The 19,525-nt window shown below is 40.3% G+C and overlaps 1 protein-coding gene across 9 annotated transcripts in view; it reads left to right on the top strand.

Moving 5' to 3' along the window:
- The window catches only part of ENTPD1 (ectonucleoside triphosphate diphosphohydrolase 1), a 154,884-nt gene that overhangs the window by 5,229 nt on the left and 130,130 nt on the right, over positions 1–19,525 (top strand). Inside the window, exon 1 of one of the 9 annotated variants that reach the window (XM_089314654.1) lies at positions 9,879–9,969. The exons of the other annotated variants lie outside the window; for them this stretch is intronic. The gene's annotated coding sequence lies outside the window, so the exon portion shown is untranslated. Of the gene's footprint in view, positions 1–9,878; positions 9,970–19,525 lie in introns of those variants that run through there. 9 annotated transcript variants of the gene reach the window in all.

Genomic DNA, 19,525 nt, shown 5'->3' with positions numbered 1-19,525 from the left:
TGGGATACTGGTTTCTGCATCTTACAGCTGTGGAAAGAGTTCACTTGGTCAAGGTCACACAGCTAGTATTAAGCAGAGGGGAATTTGGTCCTATGTGGTTAGATTTCTAAGCCTAGGCTCCTAAAGGATAATTCTGCCTCCCTTAGAGTCACAATAGAAGTATAAAGAAAGTACCAAGAGAAGCCCTACAGGAAGTGATGACTTCTGGGGAAACCTCTCAAATGACGGGATGGTTCAGTTGGTCCTAGAAAGATGAGAAGGCTCTGATGCCTACCACAAGTCTCTTCCTCATCCTAGCAATGCCTAAAGATCTTTTTTCTCTCTTTTACAAAAACTACAACCTGGATTTAACAGTGAAAAGCTTTGTCTCCCAAGGGAGGGAGCGTGGGTGGGAGTGGGGTATGGTGGAAAGAATCACTGTGTTTCTAAATCTGTATATATTGGGCCGGCACCATGGCTCACTTGGTTAATCCTCCGCCTGTGGCGCCGGCATCCCTTATGGGTGCTGGGTTCTAGTCCCGGTTGCTCATCTTCCAGTCCAGCTCTCTGCTGTGGCGCAGAAGGGCAGTGGAGGATGGCCCAAGTGCTTGGGCCCTGCACCCGCCTGGGAGACCAGGAGGAAACACCTGGCTCTTGGCTTCAGATTGGCTCAGCGCCAGCCAGAGCGGCCATTTGGGGAGTGAACCAATGGAAGGAAGACCTTTCTGTCTCTCTCTCTCACTGTCTATAACTCTACCTGTCAAAAAATTTTTTTTCTTTTTTTTTTTAACTTTTATTTAATGAATATAAATTTCCAAAGTACAGCTTATGGATTACAATGGCTCCCCACCCCCCATAACTTCCCTCCCACCTGCAACCCTCCCCTTTCCCACTCCCTCTCCCCTTCCATTCACATCAAGATTCATTTTCAATTCTCTTTATATACAGAAGATCAGTTTAGCATATATTAAGTAAAGATTTCAACAGTTTGCACCCACATAGAAATACAAAGTGAACAATACTGTTTGAGTACTAGTTATAGCATTAAATCACAATGTACAGCACATTAAGGACAGAGATCCTACATGAGGAGTAAGTGCACAGTGACTCCTGTTGTTGACTTAACAAATTGACACTCTTGTTTATGGCATCAGTAATCATCCTAGGCTCTTGTCATGAGTTGCCAAGGCTATGGAAGCCTTTTGAGTTCACCGACTCTGATCATATTTAGACAAGGTCGTAGTCAGAGTGGAAGTTCTCTCCTCCCTTCAGAGAAAGGTACCTCCTTCTTTGATGACCTGTTCTTTCCCATTCTATGAGCCTGCTGTGTATCCCGCTTCCCAAGTTGGATTGTTCTCTCCCTTTTTTATTCTATCAGCTTTGCAGACACTAGTCTTGTTTATGTGATCCCTTTGGCTCTTAGTCCTATCATTATGATCAATTGTGAACAGAAATTGATTACTTGGACTAGTGAGATGGCATTGGTACATGCCACCTTGATGGGATTGAATTGGAATCCCCTGGTATGTTTCTAACTCTACCGTTTGGGGCAAGTCAGCTTGAGCATGTCCCAAATTGTACATCTCTTCCCTCTCTTATTCCCACTCTTATATTTTTATTTATTTATTTATTTATTTTTATTTTTTGACAGGCAGAGTGGACAGTGAGAGAGAGAGACAGAGAGAAAGGTCTTCCTTTGCTGTTGGTTCACCCTCCAATGGCCGTCATGGCTGGCGTGCTGCGGCCGGCGCACCGTGCTGATCCGATGGCAGGAGCCAGGTGCTTCTCCTGGTCTCCCATGGGGTGCAGGGCCCAAGCACTTGGGCCATCCTCCACTGCACTCCCTGGCCATAGCAGAGAGCTGGCCTGGAAGAGGGGCAACCGGGACAGAATCCGGTGCCCCAACTGGGACTAGAACCCGGTGTGCCGGCGCCGCAAGGCAGAGGATTAGTCTAGAGAGCTGCGGCGCCGGCCTCCCACTCTTACATTTAACAGCGATCGCTTTTCAGTTAACAAAAATTTTTTTTTAAATTTAAATCTATATATATGAAGTGCATGAAATTTGTATACTTTAAATAAAATAAAATCAAATAAAAAGATCTGTCTCCTTTTCCAAGTACAGAGCAGACAACCTATTTACATATGCATTCTGGAGCTTTGAAGGTGGAAGTCCAGAGGGTAACTTTGACTGTGAGTTTGGGATTGCCAGCCATGTGATCAAATAAGCCTTTGAAGTAATGAGATGCATGTTAAGTGATTTCCTTAATCATGATTGTCCTGCATGGTAAGAGGCACATCTGGTAAACAATTTTAACAAATGACTGATATTACCTCTACTTGGCCAAACCACATTTTAAGAGTGTTTTCTTCCTTGTGCTGTTTATTGGTTGCTTTCTCCACTCTGTCTAACCGGTGATTATGCCCAAGGAAGTAATATTTAATCCCACTTGCTAGTGTCCTGAGATGCTAGGCTTACCCTATGCAGAGTGAAAGTGAGGCCCTGTGAAAATTACACAGAGTTAGTGTTTTACAGCATTTTGGAGGGAGGTCAAAATCAAGGGCAGCTCCTGTGGTGAAGAGTAGAAGGCACTAGCTTTGTCTTGCTGATTGTGTGTGTGTGTGTGTGTGTGTTCTGAGGAAGTGCCTCTTAAACTTTAACATGCATGTGCATCGTTGGGGCTCTTGTTAAAAATGCAGATTCTTATCCAGTAACTCTGGGGTGGGGCCTGAGATTCTGCATTTCTAACAAGCTCCCAGGTAATGGTAATGCTGCCCTTTCACAGGCCCCACTCTGAATAGTAATATTATAGGGTCATTGCATACCTTAGGCTCAGGGCTCATTTTGTTACCAACTGACCAAATTCTTCCACCACCAGCTACCAAGCTGAGTTACTGTCAGCTATGTCATGGCACGATGATGGGAAACTTCATTCACTCAGCAAATACATGCCTTGGAACAAGAAATTGAGATCCCTTGTTTTTCTGTATCTTAGAAATAAGTCTGAATCTTCAGCACACATAAACTCTTGTTTCTCAAAAAGACCTTGTGTTGAATTACCTAAATATTTCCACATTTTCTCCATGGTTCCAAGTGTCCAAGGTTGTCTTAATCTTTATCTCTAGCTTGAGATGAACCGGAACAGTGCATGTAGCTTCCTTCAGAACCTCTACCGAGTCTTGGAGTCCTAGGGACCTATGGGAAGCAGGGACTTAGGGCTCTGAGATTGGGAATAGTGGTCCTAGGGCATTTTATCCAGTCTCCAGAAGTGAGGTGGAATAATCCTAGATGCAAAGAGATGAGAATGGATGCCAAGATGATTGATAGAATTTATTTTGATTTGGGAACTTGAGGGTATTGGGAGGAGAAGAGAACGCAGGCGAGAGGTTGTCTAACATCCATGCACACTGCAGTTTCTGTGCTGGAGTATCAGTGTGAACAATGGGAGTACACACCCTACAGAAAGTGGTGCTTCCTCTTGATTCATAGGAAGGATGTGAATAAGTCCTTTATGTCCATGAGGATATAAGTAATAAAGCACATGCCCATTATATAAGGCACGAAGAGAAGAAAAGCAATTACCTGGGAGGCTTTGGTGTGTTTTCCTTGCGGTTCCTTTTTATTATATCTGAGCTGACTCTGTTATTTAACATTTACTTGGGTAGGACCTTGAAAGACTATGAGATGGAATCATGATCATTAGGCTGTGTCCACAATTTTATGGCCTGGTTCTTAGTGTAGGTGAAGCACAAGTAGTTTCCATCTTGCAGCAAGTCTTTGTTAGTATAATTTTTATAGTCACATAGTTATTTAACAATTCTCCTCTGATTGAACGTGTCAGTTCTTTCCATTTTGAATAAATGTCTTTGTACAGGAACTTTTTGCCATACAAAGAATTATACTCTGAGGATGGAATTGCAGAAGTAAAATTATTGGATTAAAACTCATTTTTTTCTAAAGTTCTTGATTACTGTTGCTAAATTGCTTTCCCAAAGGGAGGACCCTTCAGGCTCTCATGAACAGGTACTGTTCTGCATCCCTGACAGCTTTTTTTTTTTTTTTTTAATGACCTCATTCATGTTTATGTTGTTTTAGTTTGTATTTCTTTAGTTATAGGGAATTTGACATTTTTCACATAATGTACTTCTTTTGTATACTATCACATCAGTGCCTGTTTATCACTTATTTGGTATTTTTATTTTTAAATTAACTTATGTGAGTATTTCATCACATAAAGATAGTCAAGTTTTCCTGTCATACTTGAAATAGTTTTTCTGAATCTACACTTAATGTTTTTATAGAAAATTTACAGCTATGAATAGATCCAACACATTTTTAGATGTAGTGGTGCAGTTTTCCAAGTGCTCTGATATTGGATTTTTATTGCCTCTATAATCCAGAATAATAATTTTTAATTTATAAATGATTTGTATTTTTGGATCATTATTGATTTTTTATTTTATTTAACAATGACTAGAGAATATGGCTGTGTAATTTCAGAGGTTTCCCTATCGCTAAGCATATGCTAAATGTTTCTTAAAGATTTATTTATTTATTTGAAAGTCAGAATGGGGGTGGAGGGAGAGAGAGAAGAGAGATTGATTTTCCATCCACTGATTCACTCCCCAAATGCTCACAACAGTTATGGCTGGGCCAGGCCAAAGCCAAGGGCAGGAATTCCATCCCAGTCTCCCACATGGGTGGCAGGGACCCAAGTAATTGGGCCATCACCCACTGCTCTCCCAGACATATTTGTGGGGGCTGGATTGGAAGTGAAGCAGCCAGAACTTGAAACAGCATTCTGATAGGGGATGCCAGCATTGCAAGTGGTGGCTTAACCCACTGTGGCACAATGCCAGCCCCTATGATAATTTTTTATAAATCTACTATGAACACTTGTGAATAAGAGATATAGTTTTAGTGTATAAATTAGGATACTTATTAATCAGTCCAGTCTTTTCAACTATATGATAATCCATCTCAAACTATAATTTTTTTCCTATGTGAAATTATATTATATACACATTTGTTTTAGTATACTTTATTGGTACCTATGAGAATTTCAGTACCAGAGGGAAAATGATAAATGAATTTTTTTTGTGGCTTATTAATAAAGGAAGGTGGGTATGGAGAGTTGAGAATATAAAAGGAAGGTAAAATCAGTGAAGAGAAGGAATAATTAAATGAAGTCCTGAGAAAGATAAAAGAAGTGTGGTAATGTTCTCATTTCACATCTTAGGGAGCCGAGCCTTGTGTGGCTGTATAACCTTAGGAGTATAAAATAGATGTGCATCAAAATTACTAACCTTTCCTTCCCACAGAACTATGGTGGGCTCCAGAAGATCAGATCAGGGCTTGGGTCTTGTTGGCAGGATTTGAGAGTTGGGAGTCAGAATCTCTGAGCCTTAAATGAGAGTAGTGTTGAGACACATGCACAGGAAGAAATCTGAAGAGGTGTGTCATCAGCAAAATAATATTTTAGAATTGCACTGAAAAGACAGGGAAGGGGGAATGCAAAAATTTCCCCAGGAGCAAGAGTGAAATAAACAGAAAATTAACTTTTCAGTACTCATTTTCCAGCGCGAGTAATGTAAATTGTTGATACCATCTTCTGTTTAATCTCCTTTCTTCTTCCTTTATTTTGGTACACTTAGAAATAATCCCAATGGCTTTTCTGTAGGTGTACTTTCCTCTGTTTTGACCAACGTAATAACTGTGATAGAGTACAAAGACTTCCAGGTCGAATCTCAAGAGTCTGTGACTGCATCCTAGTGAGAAAAGGGCGTCTTTGCACGTGTGGTTAAGGATCTTCAGAGGAGGAAATTATCCCGAGTCCTGAGGTGGGCTCTCATGCAGTCCCAGGTGTCTTTATAAGAGAGAGCCTGAGGGAGTTTTAATAGAGAAGACAGTGTGACCACTGATGTGGGGGGTTATCTTAGTATCAAAGTAAACACGAGTGCCTTTTGGCCTTGTTACCAAAGAAGTATTCCAGAGCTTTTGCTTTCCTGTGCCCTCCTTTCTTATTTCAGATATCTAATCTAACAATATTATAAACTCCAGTATTGAAAATTCCATTGGTCATTTATTTAGATTTTTTTATTTAGACATTAATAGTCAAACTCATCCCTCATGGATTTGCTGGATTTCAATGTAGTTCTTTTCTCACTATCCTTTCCACATTTGTAAATTCTTAATTTTTGGTTCTTTTCACAGTGATCTGGTAGGATGCCAAAGTAGCTCTTTAGAAAGGGCATCAGTGTGGTACAAGAGTGACAACTTGTCTTAAATATAGAAAGCTTTCCCACTCACACCATTGGAAATATTCCTCCACTGTCTTAGGTTTGCTGCTGCAAAGAAGTTGGGGACAACTGGTTTTCGACTTGACTGGTTTTTGCTCTCTGTTCCTGAAACAACTTTCACAATAAGACAATTGAGTACAGATTTCCTTTTATAGGTTTTCCCTGAAATATAGTAAACCTTCTTGATTTCCAAATTCAGGATTTCTTAAGAAGTAAGAGAGATTTCTCTTGTCATAACTTTGATCAGCGCTTCTGCTTTGTGTTTTTTTTTGTTTGTTTGTTTTCTTCTTCAGGGATCTACTATTTAGATCTATTATTTCCGAACTTCTTATTTCTTTCTTCACTTTTCCCCTTCATTTATTTTTCATTGCATTTTGAGAATACGTTCCGAAGATTTTCTTGTGCATCACTGATTCAATTTTCCTTAACTATCTCCAATAAAAAATTTCATTTAGGTACAATGTTTTTGGCTTCCTTGAAAGCTTTTATCTTAGTCTGTCATAGCAACATTCTCCTGTATTTAGTTTAAAAACAAACAGAGATTTCCTCCTCTTTCCTGCATGCCTAGTTTGGAGGCAAGCTTTTCCTCCATTATTCTTTCTATTCTCTTACAAAATTTATTTACTCAGAAAATATTCCTTTTGTATAGTGTATGTACAAGTGAATGTTCTTGTTTTCCATCTTACTATAAAGAAGATTTAAGGACATGTTAGGAGAGATTTAGCACCTTCCAGTGTTAGAGGTGGCTAAAATGCATCAATTATCAATGGCTCCCTCAGATTGTTTGGATCTTGGAAGAATGCAGTCACCAATGCTACAGCCTCCTCTACGTGTGGAAAGACATCTCAATCCTCTGAGCAGAGAAGTTCACTGGGACCCAGGACAGAAGGCAAAAGCCCTCTCACAGTATTGTCATGTTTCAGAGGATGGAGACCCTAGGGCTGCTGGATTCTGTCAGCATTGTTATCCAGAGGCAAAAAGGCATTCAGGAAGGACCCTTTTCTGGGATTATTTTCTTGCTTTTTGCTCCTTCCCCACTGAGGCCAAACCTCTATTAAACTGGGGAGGGAGTTCCTTAGCTACTACTTTTACTGATTAATGCCTGTGTTGGAGATCTTTGTTCTAAAATCTTTTTGTTCTAAATCTAGGTCTCCTTGTATTCACTGCAGGCACGTGGTTGCCCATTCACAGAGGCAAAAACAAGCATAAAACAGAACAAACCCGAGTTCCTCTTCTCCCTCCCAAGACACTTGTGCTCTTCTCCCATAGCGTGCTTCTCCTGTCCTCAGGCGGGGGGTGTTGGGAGAGCTAGCCAAGGCTTTTGTTTTCATGCTGCCTGGTCTCAGAGGAGGGGATGTGGGCTGTTACTGGAATTTCTTAACTCTCATATGTTGATATTTTATGTGGGTACAGAGTTGGATTTTCATATGAATGTGGGAAAGTATGGCAAAGTAGTTTCACTTATGATGTCACTGTCCTCTATGGTCCTGAGTTGGTTTGGTGGATCACTGTGATAGCACTCGAGAAGTGAACCAAACAATGAGCAATGCTGGAGGGTTAGCATTGACCTTCTGCAGGTGAGGGAACCTACACTAGGGCATCAGGGGGAGGAATGAATGTAAAGGTCTAGATTTAGACAGTATGCTGTGGTACAGTCTGAGGTGAAGGGCCAGCTGGTGTTTTAGGAAGGAAGGAGAACAAGGTGTTAATACATATTTATAAACAATGCTGGGAACAGCTAAGGGAGAACAGATTTCGCAAAGGAGCAGGGAGATAACATACTCATTTTAGGCTATGCTGAAATGAACTGTCTGTAAGTCATCAAGCAAGTAGAGACATTCTGTTGGTGGCTGAAAATTAGGGTCTATAACTTGGAGAGATCAGGCCAGAAGCAATGGGACTTGGAATTGGGATGTGGAGTCAGTTGTTGAAAGTACAGACATGATCCATAATGAAGAAGGAGATGGGAGAGGGAATGGGAGCGATATGGGGAAAAGAACCACTGTATTCCTAAAGTTGTATCTATGTAAAAATACATTCATTAAATAATAAAAAAAAGAAAGTACAGACATGCATAAGTCAAACTGGAGAGTGTAAAGAGTAAAAATAAAAGAAGGTGAAGAATGTGATGTAGGGAACCACCAACATTAATAAAAGGAGGGTAAAGCAAAGAGATCCAGAAAGAATGCTTAGAAAGGTAAAAGAAGCCAAGAAGAGTCTGAACCTAGTAGCCAAGGGAAGATGTGTTTTAAGACCAAATTTCCGCCGGTGCCACGGCTCACTAGGCTAATCCTCTGCCTTGCGGCGCCGGCACACCGGGTTCTAGTCCCGGTCGGGGTGCCGGGTTCTGTCCCGGTTGCCCCTCTTCCAGGCCAGCTCTCTGCTATGGCCAGGGAGTGCAGTGGAGGATGGCCCAAGTCCTTGGGCCCTGCACCCCATGGGAGACCAGGAGAAGTACCTGGCTCCTGCCTTCGGATCAGCACAGTGCGCCAGCCGCAACGTGTCGGCCATGGCGGCCATTGGAGGGTGAACCAACAGCAAAAGGAAGACCTTTCTCTCTCTCTCTCTCTCTCTCTCTGTCTCTCACTGTCCACTCTGCCTGTCAAAAAAAAAAAAAAAAAAAAAAAAAGAGACCAAATTTCAAGAGGTGCCAAAGCTGCAGAAAAGGCGTGGATACTAGGCCATAGGTGTTGTGTTTCTCCTAGAATCTCCTCCTGCCCTGTACCTCTGCAAAATAGTTCAATGTTTTGGGGAATTGGGATACATTTTGTGTTCCCTATACAAAACCCTTCTCCTGGTAAAACAATCAAAAAAGCTTAAGTGGTACATTTTATGGTTTAAAATATGGTGATTTGTTTGGGAATATGGAGTGTATGGTAGCCTTGGTGAGAATTAATTTAGTGAAATACCTGGCCATATTAAGAGATTAAAGAGCAGAAGTTGGGAAAATAGGAATGTAAGGTTTAAATAATTTAAGAAGTAAGGTGGTAGAAGGAAGGAGAGAGCCCACTTGAGGGTGAATTGGATTCAGGTAAGAGTGGATTTAATTACGTTGGAAGGATAAAATCCAGTAGAGCTAGTCATTAATATGTACTTATTGAACAAAGAGTATGTGCTTAGTACTGTTCTAGACCTTGAGGACATAGCAGAGAACAAAACAATCCTTGACTTCTTGGTTAGAGGACAGGCAGACAATAAACAAAATAATAAGTAAAATTGTTATAAATGATGAGAAAATGAAACAGGAAAGGGGGTATTAGGAGATTACAATTTTAGAGATGATGGTAAGATAGATGGGGATTTTAAAGAAAGCTCTTAAAGAGATCAACTCCTGTGTCTGTTTTGGGAAAGAACATTCCAATCAGAGGGACCAGCAAACAGAGTCCTGAAGAGAATGTAGATGTTTAAGGAACAATAAGGAGTCCAATGTGTTTGGAGCGGAAAGAACAAGGAGATAGGAGCTGTGACGTAGGTTTTTCCTCAACAGAATGTTGTCTAGGGTCTTATTAGCTACTATATACTCTTTGGCCTTTACTTAGAGTGAAATGGAAAATCACTGTGGCTCTTAAGTAGAAGAGTTACCCAATTTAAGTTTTAATAGACTCACTCTGGCTGCTCTGTGGAGAGTAGACTCAGAGGGGGCCTGGGCAGAAGGAGAGAGAGCAGTTGGAATACTACTGCAGCTCTCTGCAGGTGAGAGAACATGGTGTCCAGTTCCAGGTAGCAGTAGTACAAGTGGTGAAAAGGGATCAGATTTTGAATGCATTTTGAAGACAGAGCCAATAGAATTTCCTACTTGGATATGGAAGGGAAACAGAGAAAAACTGGACTCCAAAATTTTGGGCCTTCTGAGAAATTGGGAGGAAAGAGTTGCCTTGAGCTGGGAAATGAAAAAACTGTGGGAGGAACAGGTTTGGGTGGAAAGATCAGAATCCAGTTTTATGCTTAAGTTTGAGACACCTATTATGACATGGAGATTTCGAATACAGCCAATGGATATATGTACACGTCTGAGGTTCAGGAAAGAAGACTAGGCTGGAATGTAAACTTGGGTCAGCATATGGTGTTTAAACTCTGTAGATTGGATTTAAGTGTAAGACCGGATGAAATCACAAAGGAAATGAGTATAGACAAAAAAGAAAATAGGTTTCAAAATCTGAGCCAACTTTAAAGACTGGGAGTAAGAGGAGAAACCCTCCATGTAAATTAGATAGATAGATAGATAGATAGATAGATAGATAGATAGATAGATAGATAGAATGGGGGAGAAGGGCAAACTAGGAGAGTATGATGTTATGAGAGCCGAATAAAGCAAACTGTTTCAAGAGGAGAAAGTGATCAGCTGGGTCCAATGCTGGTTGTGGGTCAAATCAAGTGAAACTGGAAACTGACCATTACGTTTCACATGTGTAAATCATTGGTGAGTTGATAAGACAATTTTGGTGGGGTGTTGGAGAAAAATTCTCCCTAAAGTTAGTCTCATTGTTCTCCACTCTATTCTTTCTCATCTCTCTACTCTGTCTTTGAACTAAGGAGGACTCAGAGACATCCGGGGAACAGGATTGAGAAGGAGAGAGGTGTGGTTCCTCAAAGGAAATTCAGAGTCCTGATGCAAGAAGAAGGGGAAATGGACTTTTGGCAGACAGTGACAACAAATGTTCACTTCAGCTAGAAATAGCACTTCTGTGTCCTGTAATGTTTTTGTGTCTCTACCATCAGCAACCTGTGAAATATTTTGTGAGTGGAAACATTTATGGCAAAATGTATTACTTCCTGGTGCTGGCATATCACCCTGATTGCAAATTTCTGTAAAGACAAGCCAGAAGCTCTTTCAGGGCCAGGAAGTATGATATTTTTCAATTGTGTCTCAAAGACCTTGGTTCAAAATCTAGATTGCATAGATAGCCCAAGCCCTAGGCACCTACCCACTTCCTAACATTCTTCTCAGATCTACCTTTTGGCTTCAAAAGATGTCTCTGAAAAATCCAGTGATTTGGAGGACTCTTCACTTTAAGGGAAGATTAGAGCAGGGGAGGAGCCAAAAAACAATCACATTTCAAATGTGGTCTCAGGACTAGAACCCGGTGCCCATATGGGATGCCAGTGCCGCAGGCGGAGGATTAGCCAAGTGAGCCATGGCGCTGGCCCCAATTCAATTTCTAGTATCTCATCTCTGTCTTCTATTTACTATTATGACAAAAGTGTTTCTTGAAAATCCCATTGTGGAAACTAACTAATCATGATCTTGATCTTTGGGCTTACCTGGATAACTATCCCCTGAGTGAAGGAGGTTGTGGTTTTTAGGATATGCTATTTCTACTGAGTCCTAAAGTCTAAGCTTAAAATGATTGCTCATTCAGCAAAATGCATGTAAATAACCCTGGCCCAGTATTAAATAAGTGGAACCTTTTTGTATTTTTGAAGATTCCAAAAACAAAAATAATTTTTTCCCTTGTATTTATTGTTTTATTCTGTATGTCTAAGTTCCTGAGTTTGGATCTGCAGATTTTCTCTTGATCTCTGGCTTCTTCTGTCTGTGTCCCACTGTTGTCCTGACTACTGCTCTTTGCATTACTGATGCTGACCCAGCACCTAAACTCTGATCTTTTATAACTGTATTCCTCTTTTCTAGGCACCTTGGATTATCTGTCTGCTCTACTTGGCCCACTCTCCTAGGTGTGCTACCTTGAGCCCATTCTACCTTGCCTTCTAGGCCCACCGTCCCTAGTCTGAACCGCTCCTTCTGTCATTTTGATCTCCTTTGCCTGAAGTCCTGGGTCTCTGCAGGTTCCACTAGCTTCTCAGGGGATTGTTTGTGCTTTCACAATGGTTTTTTTCCTTCTTGATTAATTTCCTAGTTGGGACTCTGTTGCATACATTTCTATTCTCCATTCTTTCCAGTTAATTAGTTGCAGAATGTTCTATAAAGCTGTCTCCTACCATTTGCTATGGATCACTCTAAGGAAATGTCCATTGAAAGAAAATTGTAAAACTAATCTGCCTACAGCCTTTCTATTTTTATTCCAAGTCCAGTAAGAAAAATTTATTTTAAAAAACAAATACAAATTTTGATGTTGCTTTGTAGAAGGACTTGATGACTGGTCTCCAGGAGGCAGTGTATTGGAGAACTTGGCTAGCAGACATTAAAGACTTCTGAGGGTTAGGATTCACCGGGCTTGATTTATGAGACTTTGCATCTCTGTTGCACTTTCTTTTCATCCATTTCGGAAATAAAACCCTTTAAGTTCTGTTGCTTTCTGTGTAATTTATGCTAAAATGTAATTATATATTAATCTGTATTGGCAAACTATGGGTTGCCTCTAGCACCTGTTACAACAGATAGTAGATTCCACTCTTGTGAGAGTTTAACAGGTGGTTTGTAGGTGAGGAAGTGCCAGAGTAAACTAAAACATTGATGTACTATTTATTTTTCTGCACTAAAAGGCAAAGTTTTTTTTTAGGTGTTCAGGGTTATTGAAGATGTGGGGAAATTAATATTCCCAAATTGTTCATCAGAGCACAATGATTATTGCTATACTTATTGAAAGCTTTAAAAATATTTATTCTCTGCCCCTGCACAAATACTATGAGAACTTATGTAAGTAAGCTGTCCATAGATGTAACTATATGGATATTTATTAGAACATTGTTTGCAGCAGTGGACAATGTGAAATAACCTAATGCATAGCATATGAGAAGCAATAATAAAATGATGTAAGAGAGTTTGCACAAGAGGGAAAGCACTGTTAAGAGAATAAAGCAGGTAATAAAATTGAACAGCCAAGACATATGTTATTAAAAATCTTAATAAATGTAGACACTAAATGTGCACAGGAGGAAGACTAGGAAGACAGACATTGAAATACTAAAAGGGATTATTTATGTATGATCATAAGACAGTGAATTTTTTCCTTTTTTATGCTTTTTTTCTGTTTTCTGATTTTTAACAATAAGTATGTACTGTATTGCAGTCATAAAAAAAGTACCATTTAGAATAATCTGTCATGGAAAAAAATGTAAAGTTAAATGGAAAGTAACTGATTGACTAGTAAGAAATTGAGCAATTTTGGAAAGTCTGTGTGAAACACAGTAAATCACCTGTTAGCCTTATTTTTCATTTTCAAATATAATTTGTATCAGTTTTCCATGAATCTATAAAAATAAGTCTACTGGCTTTCTGAGAGCCACTGCCGTTAACAGACTATTCAGAGGTGTAACCCAGAAAAAAATAGATTCTAAAAGAAAGAAATACACCTGGATTTGAAATAAAAAGGGAGATGAAAATAAGAATGAAACCAAAATGAGGAAATTAGCTTGGATTAGAAAAAAGGGGGGTGGCATATGCTTGAAAAAGTGAGAGCAGGGAGGGGTTGGTTTCCCTCCACAGAGGGACACTAGGGGTGTGAGGATATCAAATAACAGTCTTAAAGCAGAACAGACCTTGATAACCAGTTGAGTGGCCCCTGAATTTTTTTTTTTTTTTTTTTTTTTTTTTTTTTTTTGACAGGCAGAGTGGACAGTGAGAGAGAGAGAGACAGAGAGAAAGGTCTTCCTTTGCCGTTGGTTCACCCTCCAATGGCCGCTGCGGCCGGTGCACCGCGCTGATCCGATGGCAGGAGCCAGGTGGTTCTCCTGGTCTCCCATGGGGTGCAGGGCCCAAGCACCTGGGCCATCCTCCACTGCACTCCCTGGCCACAGCAGAGAGCTGGCCTGGAAGAGGGGCAACCAGGACAGAATCCGGCGCCCGCACCGGGACTAGAACCTGGTGTGCCGGCACCGCAAGGCGGAGGATTAGCCTAGTGAGCCGCGTCGCCGGCCGGCCCCTGAATTTTTTAACTTGGCATATGGTGGGATTTTTTCTCCCTTTTACAAATTCCTTTTATCCAAGTATACATGTATGTAGTTTAAAGTCAAGTTTCATAACTTGTAGCAAAGAACTGCAGTCACCTGTCCATTTATTTTTCCCTCTCCCTCCACTTCCACGGTCCTGCTCTCCAGGGTAGCCACTTTAAACCTTTTCAGAGTTTTCAGAATCCCTTCCGCTGTTTGTGCCTATACTGCTAAGTCAGATGTTACTGCTGCTTTCCCATGACGGCAGCTGAGCCCTTCACCCCGTTTCATTTTCCCTCCCTGCCAGGGTTGCTCTCTCCACAGACCTTCCCCATATACTTACAGCACGGTTTTGGGTTAAATCGATATCCAGTGTTTACCTGCACATGTGCAGGTAGGTGTTGTTTGCACTTATGACTTCCTTTCATGTACAGCTTTTTGTTTTTATTGGCATCAATAAGGCCTTATTTCTGTGAAAACCTGCTTGGTTTTCTGTCTCCTCTTATTCATACTTTTTTTTCCCAAGCCCTTTGATTTATTTAATTTCTACCGGCTGTAATCTAACAAGTATTTTTATTCTTTCATTTTTCTTCTTCTTTTCTTGTCTGTTATTTCTTTAATCCTGCCTTCTGAAACGTCTATCTTGACCCAGTCCGTTCAGGTCACTCTCTTGGCCTGCTGCATAGCTGTCTTCATAGCCGTCCCTTGGCCTCTCTCCTGTGTTGACTCTCAGTTTGTACTACAACTCACTTTTTTTTTCTAGGTTCACAGCTTCCTTTGGGTGGAGCATGCCCTTGAGTAACTTCCTGAGAAAAGATATACTAGGGAAAATAACCGTAGTTTAGAATTTTGAAGTCTGATTCTGTTATTATTGCCAAGTATTTATTTATTTATTTTCATTTTATTTGAAAGGCAGACACACACACACACACACACACACACACACACACGGCGGGGGGGGGGGGCGGGGGGAGATGGCTTCCACTTGCTGATTCCCTCCCCAAATGCCTGCAACACCCAGGATTGGGCCAGGCCGTGGCCAGAAGCCTAGAACTCCAGCCAGGTTTCCCACCTGGGTGGTTGGAGCCCAGGCATTTGAACCATCATCTGCTTCCAATGACAGGAAGCTGGATGAGAAGCAGAGTAGGTGAACTCAAACCAGATACTCCTGATATGGAAGCTGGCATTCCAAGCAGCAACATAACTGCAGGGCCAAACTCCCACCTCTGCACTATTTTTGTATCAATTTTCTCTCCTACCACTCCCTCTGTCTCCAGGAAGAAGTTAGAATCTTTTTTATACCTTGTGTACTCGAAATTTATGGTGGTGTACTTTGTTAGGTATGTGTTTATTTTCATTCACTGTGATGTATTGTGATCCATTTATTTCATCCATTGTGTGGGCGTTTGGCCCCTCCCATTGAGAGACTCAAATCTTTCAATTCTAGGAAATTTTCTCTTGTGGTTCCTTTGATAATTTCCTTCCCATGGTTCTCTGTTCTTTCTTTGTGGAAGCTCTATTAGTCAGCTCTTCTCTCCTGTATTAATAATTTCTATTTCTTTTGTTTCTTGCCACATTCTTTGATATTTGGCTTTTCTTTCTAAGGTATTTCTTTTTTTATTTTTTTTTTAACATTTACTTAATGAATTTAAATTTCCAAAGTACAGCTTATGGATTACAATGGCTTCCCCCCCCATAACTTCCTTCCCACTCACAACCCTCCCCTTTCCCGCTCTCTCTCCCCTTCCATTCACATCAAGATTCATTTTCAATTCTCTTTATATACAGAAGATCAGTTTAGCATATATTTAGTAAAGGTTTCAACAGTTTGCACCCACATAGAAACACAAAGTGAACAATACTGTTTGAGTACTAGTTATAGCATTAAATCACAATGTATACACATTAAGGACAGAGATCCTACATGAGGAGTAAGTGCACAGTGACTCCTGTTGTTGACTTAACAAATTGACACTCTTGTTTATGGCATCAGTAATCACCCTAGGCTCTTGTCATGAGTTGCCAAGGCTATGGAAGCCTTTTGAGTTCACCGACTCTGATCATATTTAGACAAGGTCGTAGTCAGAGTGGAAGTTCTCTCCTCCCTTCAGAGAAAGGTACCTCCTTCTTTGATGACCTGTTCTTTCCACTGGGATCTCACTCGCAGAGATTTTTCATTTAGGTGTGTGGTTGTTTTTTTTTTTTTTTTTTTGCCAGAGTGTCTTGGCTTTCCATGCCTGAAATAGTCTCATGGGCTTTTCAGCCAGATCTGAATGCCTTAAGGGCTGATTCTGAGGCCAGAGAGCTGTTTAGAACATCTGCCATTCTATGAGTCTGCTGTGTATCCTGCTTCCCATGTTGGATTGTTCTCTCCCTTTTTTATTCTATCGGTTAGTATTTGCAGACACTAGTCTTATTTATGTGATCCCTTTGACTCTTAGTCCTATCATTATGATCAACTGTGAACAGAAATTGATCACTTGGACTAGTGAGATGGCACTGGTACATACCACCTCTAAGGTATTTCTTCAACTTTATATTTGAATCCTTTGTTAAAATCTCTTTTTGTAGTTTAAATTTCTAAAAACTTGTTTTTTATTTTCTGATAATTTATTTAAACGAAACCGTACACTGTTTTGGTTTCATGGATGCAATATTTCCTCATCTCTGAAGATTATAATTGATAATTTCGTCTTTGTTTCCTCTGTTAGTGTGCATTCATGTTTATTTGTTTCCATTTATGTCTTTCATGTTGAAGACTTTTTAATAGGTTATTTTATTTAATCTGCACCCAATTCTATAGATTGATACTTTTTTATAGTTATTGGATCTCAGAGAGAGGATATTATTGTTTCATTTGTCTTACCATAGATATCTGAAAAAGTTATGGACAAGCTAATTCTACAGTTGAGCTTCTTAACAGAGAGTCTAGCTGGACTCTACTGTCTTTAAAATCCCTCCTCACCTACCTGTACTTACTCCTATCCCCACCCAGTATAGTCTCACCATTTTAGACAACTCCATCTTTTTCAAGTTGAAGTTAAACATTCTGCCCTCTGGACCACAGAGAGCCCATTACATATCAACTACCCTCCTATAGGAAATAGTCCCTAAGATATCTGATTTGATGTTGTCATGACCCCTCCACATTTGCCATTACCCAGCCTGAAGAGACCTTTGTTCCTTTGCCAAGCTCTGGTTGGTTAACATTTTTGGAAAGCTCTGGACAATCTCCTGGCTATCAAGGTCTTTCTTTAAGTGTGTGCTAATAACTTAATACAGGGTCCAGATATGTTGCAAAAGACCGAGCCTTGAATGGGATACAATCATTTCATTAATGCACCCAGAAGTTGGTTTAGTTTCAACCTGGGAAGTTTTGTGTTCTATAATTTATTTTCTTGGCATGTGATTATTTTAATGAGTTTCTCATCAATTGTAATTTCCAGGACTTTGAGCTACTTACTCCCTTTTAAATTAGGGTTACATGTCTGTTTTCCTTCTTGTTGGTTATTGCTTTTACTTCTTAAGGTCTACTTTTTCTTTTTCTTTTCTTTTCTTTTCTTTTCTTTTCTTTTCTTTCTTTCTTTCTTTTTTTTTTTTTTTTGACAGGCAGGGTTAGACAGTGAGAGAGAGAGAGAGAGAGACAGAGAGAAAGGTCTTCCTTTCCATTGGTTCACCCCCCAAATGGCCGCTACGGCCTGCGCACTGCGCCGATCCGAAGCAGAAGCCAGGTGCTTCCTCCTGGTCTCCCATGCCATGTGGGTGCAGGGCCCAAGCACTTGGGCCATCCTCCACTGCCTTCCTGGGCGACAGCAGAGAGCTGGACTGGAAGAGGAGCAATGAGGATAGAATCTTGCACTCCAACCGGGACTAGAACCCGGGGTGCCGGCGCTGCAGGCAGAGGATTAGCCTAGTGAGCCATAGCACCGGCCAAGTTCTACTTTTTCAACCCAGTTGCACATGACCTTGGATATTAATCCCAATGGAGATGCTAAGGCAATTTGAAAAATGGAAAAATCTTGTTAATATAAAAGTGTATAAACAAAAACTATCACCTACATGTTTGAAAAGGAAAATTCAGTGTAAGTTGGGGCTTTCCAGGCACCATTAAGCACTTTTTACACATAGTTTCATTTGACCTTTACAAGTTTATGAGAACTTATTATTCTCATTTTAGAAGTAAGGAATTGAGGCCAGTGCCATGCAACCAGGAGGGCCAGAGGTGTGATGCAGACCTAGAAGTGGCATATTCAAGGCTCTCATCACATTTAAAGTGAGATATTGATAAACTAGATGGATATGTCCAGAATCAGCAAGCGATAAGAGACCATGTCATTTAATATTTTATGTGTCTGTGTGGGTGCAAACTGTTGAAATCTTTACTTAGTATAGAGTTGATCATCTGTATATAAAGATAATTAAAAATGAATCTTAATGAAGAATGGGATGGGAGAGTGAGTAGGAGATGGGACGGTTTGGGGGTTGGAGGGCGGGTATGGGAGAAAGAACTGCTATAATCCAAAAGTTGTACTTATAAAATTTATATTTATTAAATAAAAGCTTTCTATATAAAAAAGAGACCATGTCATATAAGGAATGAGTGTCAACACAGTTCGTGAAAATGAATGTGGTGCTAATACGATAGTGGGGTGGAGATGGGGGAGGAAACAAGCTTGTGGTCAGTCAGCAAGTCCATCCAAGGTATATTTTTTTATTTTATAGAAAACTTTTATTCAATAAATATAAATTTTGAAAGTACAACTTTTGGATTATAATGGTTCTTCCCCTCTTTATATACAGAAGATCAACTCTATACTAAGTAGATTTCAGCAATTCGCACCCACATAGACACACAAAGTAAAAAGTAACTGTTTGAAGACTAGTTTTACCGTTAATTCTCATAGTACAACACATTAAGGACTGAGATCCTACATGGTAGTAAGTGCAGTGACTCCCGTTGTTGATTTAACAATTGACACTCTTATTTATGATATCAGTAATCACCCGAGGTTCTTGTCACGACCTGCCAAGGCTATGGAAGCCTCTTGAGTTCACCAACTCTGACCTTATTTAGACAAGGCCATAATCAAAGTGGAAGTTCTCTCCTCTCTTCAGAGAAAAGTTCCTCCAAGTTTGATGGCCCGTTCTTTCCACCAGGATCTCATTCATTTTAGTTCATTTTTTGCCACAGTGGCTTGGCTTTCCATGCCTGAAATACTCTCATACAGCCAAGATATTTTAAAAGTCAATCACATGGACCTAGTAAATACAACCAAATACTGTGGGAAAGGGTTATCATAGACATTTGGGGAAGCCTTAGGTCTAGAATAGTCAGGAGGAAGAGAAAAATTTCCACTTTGTGTTAGTTTCTCCATCCTGTACTAGTTCATCTCAGTATTTCTATTTTTGTTTTAAAAAT

This window comes from Oryctolagus cuniculus, chromosome 15 (genome assembly GCF_051225735.1).
Source record: "Oryctolagus cuniculus isolate XC-2025 breed Fujian yellow rabbit chromosome 15, ASM5122573v1, whole genome shotgun sequence".
NCBI classification, from domain to species: domain Eukaryota; kingdom Metazoa; phylum Chordata; class Mammalia; order Lagomorpha; family Leporidae; genus Oryctolagus; species Oryctolagus cuniculus.
The sequence above is the reverse complement of the archived record's forward strand: the minus strand, read 5'-3'. Positions and strand labels throughout refer to the sequence as shown.